Source organism: Neopelma chrysocephalum, unplaced genomic scaffold (assembly GCF_003984885.1).
Source record: "Neopelma chrysocephalum unplaced genomic scaffold, ASM398488v2 Primary Assembly neopelma1_149, whole genome shotgun sequence".
NCBI lineage: Eukaryota > Metazoa > Chordata > Aves > Passeriformes > Pipridae > Neopelma > Neopelma chrysocephalum.
Window position 1 is genome coordinate 421,074 of NW_020897811.1, and position 8,285 is coordinate 429,358.

Here is an 8,285-nt window from a genome sequence, read left to right on the forward strand (position 1 = left end):
ACTTGGAAGCCACAAAGGTAAGTCCATGTATATGGCATTTATCCACTGGGGAGATATTCTGTCTGCCATACGGTCACACTGGAAGAGGCCAATGAGACAAGAGTCAAGGAAAAAGCCAGACCCTGTTTCCCCCACTGGATGCACCAATCCGTATCCTGCTGAAGGAATCAAGGGCAATGGTTCATGCACAGAATTTGTTTTCTTTTACCTTGACACTGTGACAGCACTGTTAACCAGTGAGTACATGTGCTTGTCTGCTCCCTGTCACTTATCCAAAGCCATGACTGTCTCTAATCCTTGAGCCCTGGATGCTCTCACTGTCACGTTTGAGTTCACACCCATCTTTTTTTTTTTCTTACAAAGCCTTGGTTGTCTCAGCTGCTGTATTTCAAACCACAGAGTCAGCCTGACCCTGCTTGCCTACTTAATTCATCTCTTTCCCTTCTTCATTCAGCCCAGATGATCCTTGACTCCTCTTTTGGAGGAAAGTTGCTGTCCCAAAACACTCTCATTACAGATACCATCCCTGAAGCCCTTCATCAGTGGTGCTCAAAACCTGCAGCAATGTGTAGAAATGAGATTACTCACAACTGCCAGTATGTTTTACAAGTGGATGTATTATGTCAAGGTAAGTTATAGGCAATTTTATCAGATAAATCATCTGTTTGGGGGGAAAAAAAAAGAGGTTTTTTTAATCCAGTCAGGTTTAGGGTAAGTTTGGGAGTCTGTTTTTGGAGGATGGATTGATGGAAGTATAAGCTGTGCAAGGCTGACTGACCAGTTGAGCCCTGTTTACCATAAAGGTCCATAAAAGTCTTTATGCATTAGAGAATATGCATGGACAGTACAGGTGGAAAAGAAATAGCAGGAAGAGGGAGCAGCAGGGAGGAGTATAAACGTAGTAATTTTGAGTACAGCATTTGTATTTGCTCTTGTAATTGGTCTGCTGTAATGATTTTCCTAGAAGTGAATTAGTGGTCCCAGCAGAGAATACAATTTGGAGAGTCATTGAATTAGAAGAAATGAAATCAAAGACAGACTAGCATCTCTCCTGTTAAATAAGTGTGGCAGAAATTGTGTTGCAGACATGTGGAATGAATGCTGACAAATCACCAGAACTGAGTGGTGTTCACTCACGACTTCAAGGGAAGTGGTGGGATTACTTATGGCATTGTATAATTCACTTAATCCTCCATTGGTGCCTGAAGTCTAGGGAGTAGTGAGCGCGGTGCCTTTCTTTAAAACAGGTTCCACAAGTGTATCTAAGGTACTGCAGTCTGGTAAATTTGACATTTGTATTAGGCCAATTAATAGTGTAACAAGGAATTTAATCAGTGAATGCCTGATAAATACAAAAAATTTCACAGAATAACACAGAATATGCTGAGTTGGGAGGGAGCCACAGGGATCATCAAGTCCAACTCCTGGCCCTGCACAGGACCATCCCCCAGAGTCACACCATGGGCCTGAGAGTGTTGTCCAAACACTCCTTGAGCTCTGTCAGCCTTGGTGCTGTGCCCACTGCCCTGGGGAGCCTGTTCAGTGCCCAACCACCCTCTGGGAAAAGAACCTTTTTCTACTATCTAAGTCAACAAGGTTTCTGTTAAGAAAGGTTTTGCTTTAGGAAACTGATTTCTTTGAAGGGATAAACGAGCACAATGATAATGGTGAGTCTCTTCGATTAGGTCAGAAGGCTTTAGAGGAAACTGTACAGTCATGGGATAAAAGAGAAGGTCCTGGCATGGTTAAAAAGGGGAAACAGTGGGCAGAGTCTCTGGCCAGCTGATAGAATGGAAACAAGTCAGTTAAAAAGTCGTCTCAGTGCTCAGTGGCAATTTAAATAGTATTTAATTAATAATAAGCATATTAGGCTCTGCTTAGAGCTCAGGTACCACCGCAGTCCTGGTGCTTCATCTCCAGACTAGAGCTGGAATATGTTTGGAGAAGGCAAGGAGGATCATCAATGGCGTCAAAGAAAGTCTGACAGAGGCCTAATTATGAAATGCATGGAGAGCTTGAGTAGGGATTAAGCATTACCTGTTTCTTCTTGGGTACCTAGACTTGGAGTAATCCAATGAGACTGTTGTGATACAGGTTCAAAATACAAAGAAGGAGGTGGCACTTCAGGCAAGGAGAAGCATAACTGGGGAGGTCATTGACAAAGGAGGGTGGAGATGCAAGAAATTTGAATGGAAATAAGAGGTGACCTGGTAAGGCAGAAAAGAGATTGATTGCAGATTACTAAATAAACAAAACACAGCAGATTGAGTAGACCCCAAGAGCCAGAAATGGTTAAAAGATGGCAAAGTATATGGTTGTTCTGTTCTTATTCTCCTTTAGGTGTTTGTTATTGTTCTTAAGACTTCCTAGTATTCATGCGGAAGATTGGCAGAAGCAGGAAGCCTCTATCTGGACCAAAGTCAGTTCAACTTTAGGAGTAAATGACATTACATGGTGTGATATAGATTTGACCCTTTGAAGATACCTAAAGCTGACCTTTCCCAAGCTTGGATGAAGTTAGATAACTGTTTTCCAGTCTTTTCTGATTTGCAGATCTTCTAAATATTGTTGGTGGAGATGAGAATAACAGTACAGTAAATACCAGCTTACTGATGACCTTTATGGACTCCTTAAAACTTGTCCACAGACCCTGAAAGAGTCTTGAACAATAGCTTGATGGACACCAGCTATACTGTGTAGAGTTCATAAGTATATTTGTCTCTGAATGGAGCAGACAAACTGCCTGGGTATTGATTTTGTGCACATTAATACCTCCTAACAGCCCAGACTGTTTCCTGGCTAGCAATTTGCATACTCATAGGGGAATAATTTCCTTGTTTATTGTTAGAAAAAGTCACCCTTTACAGTATGTTTTGACCAGAAGACGACCATTTCAGGCCACTTTGTAGTAGTGGAAGGTACATCATGTAACCATGATCTCTGTGGCACTCCCAGTCAACAAGCAGTGGAGCGACTGTGAGCCCAGCCTGGTGTCCAGCAAGTCCAGCCAGTCCTGTGGGAGAAGCAAATGCTCATATAAGACTTCTCTTGCTATGAACACTTGATCTTCCTCAGCGTGGAACTGTGAGGGTGCACAACAGCAGGACCCCTTCCCCAGTGGTTTGTTTCCCAGCAGCTTGGGGATAATGACAATCCAAGCCTAAGTGCTTATAGTAGAGCCAAATATGCTTTTGCATTTGCTCCTGAGTGTTGTTTGGGAGCTGAAAGTGTCTGTGTACACATCCTTTTCAAACAGGGTCATCCCTGGCTTGGGAGTGGTTTAGTGATGGTCTGGGGAAGGTGCTGAGGAGGTGCTGTGTTTCTGGAGGTCACCTCTTACCCTAGACTGCTTCATTATGTAGGGATATATAGCTGTAGCTTCTTCCAAACCAACAGGGTGCTGTTTAATTCCTGCAACTGCTCACTTTGTGTCTTCTCATTGCTCTGTACAGCCAATATCATCCTTCCAGTTGCTTCCTATGTCCATATGGGAGTGAAAGCTGGGTGTCACAGAAGGAGGGAAGAAAGCTTTCAAGGCTTTCATCCGTACCATGCACTCCTGGTTCTGGCCAAGCTGAAATTTCAGACTGCAGGCAGCACCAAAGGTCAGAGGTGCAAATACACTGTAATCATTAGTGTGGGGCCTTCCCAGGACCTGGGTGATACAGTGTAGTCCTAACATCCCTCCCTCTGGAATCACTTCTGGTGTAGTGCCTGGTCTCCTCATTGTGACATAGGGGAGGATGAGGAGTTGTGGGGCTTTCCCTTCCCACTAGCTGACAGAACTCCCTTTCTTCCAACAGAGAGACAGAACAGCACCAGGAGTCACCAGGTTTTTGCATGTCCTGGCCAGGGAAATAGTGTCATGGAATCAGATAATGGTTTGGTTCCAAAGGGGCCTTAAAGCTCATCTCGTTCCACCCCTTGCCATGGGCAGGGACACCTTCCACTATCCCAGGTTGCTCAGAGCCCCATCCAGCCTGGCCTTGAACACTCCCAGGGATGGGGCAGCCACAGCTTCTCTGGGCAACCTGTGCCAGGGCCTCCCCATCCTCACAGGGAAGTATTTTTTTCTTTCCCTTGGGAACAGTGTGGATCTCAGGCTGCAGGGGTAGGTGGGGTAAAGGACTGAGTCTCAGTCACACCTTACCCTGTGGGTAGAGTCTTCAGAGGTAGGGATGACTTCTCCCTGCCTTTGCAGAACTGCTCCATTACCCTCCTTGCCTTCTCACTGTCCTCTGATTTGATTGGTAATAAATTAAGCTCATTTCCCCAAGTAGAATCTGTTTTGCCCGTGACATAACTAGTGACTGATCTCTTCCTGCCCTTATCTCGATCCATAAGCCTCTCAGTATATTCTTCTCCCCCCATCCAGCTGAGGAGGGGGAGTGATAGAGCAGCTTGGTGGGCACTGGGCATCTACCCAAGGTCAAACCTCCATAGATGTGTAGCATTAGATGTTTCTCAGGCAAATCCCAGCTTCTTGGAGAGTGTCCTTCATACTCCTGAGCGAGCTGCAGGAAGAACCACTCCAGGATCTGCTCTCCTGCATTGCTAATCTACTGAGTCTCCCTGAAGTCAAAGACCTCACGAAGTCCATCCCTCCCCCTTTGGGCTCCCTCTAGGGAGCAAGATCACCCTCATCACCTGTTGTATAATGCTTAATTTTTCTGTTGTGTATAACCCTTATATTACATTATATCCCTTGAGCTTTCTCCCTCCTAAACGATCCTTGTTCTCTCCCAGCTCTGATCCTTCTCATGTGTTGTGTTCCCGTCTCTCCACCCTGGCTTGGCTGGGATGAGCGCAGCGCTCCAGCAGAGGGCGCAGGATCCATTCAGGAATAAGCTGGAGAAAGTTCCAATGACTGACTTATTTTTCTCTCTTTTTTTCCCCCTCCTTTTCCCCTACAGTGCTATTTCAGGTGTGTAAATACTTGCCCCTACAGACTCTGCCTGTAGGACAATCTCTAGATTTTTCTCTCGCCCTAGCACAGTCTAAGTAGCTGTTTCCCTTTTTTCCCCCTTTTTTTTTTCCCTGCTCATGAGTTAGGCAGTGTCTGTGGAGCTGCCTCTGCATCTGTCTTTATGGGGCACAGCTGTTTTAGAACTCCTCGAGTGGGACAAGTTGGTTGACATGACAGTGTTGGTGGCTTTAAGCTTTGACTGTGTTCACTTCTGTACTAACTCCATTTCAGTGGTGCCTCCCTAGTGTGGGATGTGAAGCCATCGCTGATGGAAGTGTGGGGTGTCTGCCTGCTGAGGTTATTCCTTTAGGGTAACTTAGAATCGTAGAATCATTGAATAACAGAATCATTATGGTTAGAAAGGACCTCCAAGACCATCGAGGCAACCTTCGACCAATACCCACCTTGTCAACTAGAGCCGAGCACTGAGGGCTGCATCCACTCATTTCTTGAACTCCTCCAGGCATGGGGACTCCACCACCTCCCTGGGCAGCCCAGTCAAATCCTTCACCATCCTTTCAGTGAAGAAATTCTTCCTCATGTCCAACCTGAACCTCCCCTGGCATAGCTTGAGGCTGTTTCCTCTTGTCCTGTCCCTTGTTCCCTGGGAGCAGAGCCCAACCCCCAGGTGGCTACAGCCTCCTGTCAGGGAGTTGTAGAGAGTGAGAAGGTCCCTCCGAGCCTCCTTTCCTTCAGGCTAAATACCTCCAGCTCCTGCAGCTGTTCCTCATGAGACTGACTCTCCAGACCCTTCCCCAGCTCCATTGCCCTTCTCTAGACACTTCCAGCCCCTCAATTTCCTTCTTAACGTGAGGGGCCCAGAACTGGACACAGGATTTGAGGTGTGGCCTCACCAGTGCCCAGCACGGGGGGACAATCCCTGCCCTGGTCCTGCTGCCACACTATTGCTGATCCAAGCCAGGTGCCATTGGCCTCTTGCCCCCCTGGGCACACCTGGGCTCATGTCCAGTCACTGTCACCAGCACTCCAGGGCCTTTCCCAACAGGCACTTTCCAGCCCCTCTGCCCCAGCCTGGAGCTGCAGGGGGTTGTTGTGACCCCAGGGCAGGACCCAGCACTTGGCCTTGTTGAACCTCAAAGGCATTAAACAGGACTGGCCCCAATACTGACCCCTGGGCAACACCACTGGTGACCAGCTGGATGTAACCCCATCCACCACCACTCTCTGGATCTGGCCATCCTGGCAGTTTTTAACTCAGCAAAGAGAGAGTTTAACTTGTAGATCTAGAGGACAGGAAAGGTGAAAAGATGGCAGTGGGAGAAGAGCTAGTTGAATCACAGGGCTGCTCTGCCAGGAGGTTGAGATTCCACTGCTCCCTTCCCTTTTCTCATTACATTACACACCCATAGCAATCCTCTCTGGCTTTAAAATTGATGGCAGATGTACTGCTCAGATAATGAGTCTCATAAAAAACTGTATGAAATCTCCCATTGAATTTGATGGCAGGGGTGCTGTTCCAATTTAAAGGTTGCAGCATGATGCAAAAAAAAGCTAAAGAAAGGTTAAGCTTTTCCACTCAGCCTCTGGAACTTGGGTTATTATAGAGCTGACTTTGCCAACACTAGAGCATGTTCTTTTGGATGACTGAAAGGAATCTGTCTCTGGACAAGGAAATGCAGGAGTGTTCCCCATGTGTTAAGTGGACATAGCTGCAGAGGTCTGAGAAGTGTCACCATGATTCGTCACCGAGGTCCTTCTCATGGCAGAGCAGTGACACTTAAAATTTCTCTGAAAGAAAATGAAAAAATTCTTTTTTTTTCAAACTGGAAATATTCTATCATGTTGCACTGTAAAATTTTTAAATTATTATTATTAATTATTACTGTTAATCTTGATGGAATGCATGAACATGAAATAACTATGGTGCTGTAATACTGTCAACTCTTTTTCAGTACTAAATACAATGTCATCTTACAGACAGACCTATAGCCTGGAGGTTTTGCAGCAGGTGCTCTTCTGGTTCCTTTATACGGAAATCTTTACCCCTCTTAGCCATGGAGAATGACTCCATGGACCAAAGCCCTGCTCTGACATTATCTACCAGGGTGGACCTGCCTGGTGCAGTGGCAGCACGTGCCTTTGTTATGGTATTTGACAGGTCTTTGGTACCAGAGCTGTTTTTCTTGTTAAAAGCCACAAACATGGGTGTGGCCCGGGCTCATATTCAGCAAGAGAGCACAGAATAACCAGAATCTTCATGTCTTAACATATATGGTGCCAAGAGAGACTCCTTTTCTTTTCTTGTGACTAGCACAGCTGAAGTTATCCCAAATTTGAGACTGTGGCCCGTGGCTGGGGATGCTGAGGAGCACAGCAAAGCAGATTCAGGGAAGGGTGTGTGCTATTACAGAGATCCGGGTTTTAGTGACTGAAATTCTTTTTAGTGCCACTAGAGGATACTCAAACCGTTGCCAGCATGTAAGAAACAGCTCCTTAATCTCGGCTTCCTTGGAAGTCAATTGCTAGGAGAAGGAAATGTATTAGGGGTGAATAAAGCAAATAGATATTTAGGAACATCTACAATCTTTCTTCTAGGTTACAGTGGCAGCTCAGGGAGTAGAATCACGAGCACACAAACTGAAGCAGCAAGCTCCCTGTACCTGAAAGCTGCAGCTTTCTCTGTGTCAGAGAGTGGCTGGTTCCTGTGAGATGGAACCAGTGTCTCACTGGTGGAGCAGCCACATCCTATTGTGAGAGGCTGGAAAAGCTAAGGTGGTATGGGAGAGAGAAGGATGTATAGAGAGGCTTAGAGAAGGGGCTGGTAGGATATCTCTAGATTTTATTCTGGCTGGATAGATGGGATCTGGTGCAAGTCTTGATTCCAGTTTAACATTGGTGTAGAGTCAGAGGGAACAGAACAAGCCCAGAAAATTCCCTGAAGAATTCACTTCTGAGGTGTGCTGGGGATGTCTGATAGCAATGCTGGCCTCAAGGGGTCATCCATGTATTGTTTAACACCTCCAGAAAAAGCAAAGACAGGGAAGAGTCCAATGAAGTTGAACTTCTCAAGGAACTAAAAAAAAAATCACTACTGTTTTACTCGAAAAGTCACATCAAGCAGGGCTCAAAGCATTTTCTTACCTTGTCCAAACCAGGTGACACCAAATGCACCAGCAGTGCTGCTGCTGGATCTGACAGTCTCACCACAAATCCCTGTATTGGGATGGATGCAGGAAACATATTCCTGTCTGACCTCTAGTAACATTCCTTGCTGGGCAGTGTCTCAGTTCTTCCAGGACGACTGTGATGAGGTTGGTTATCCTGTTACTTCTGATCTGCATCTTTTGGAGATGGTTAA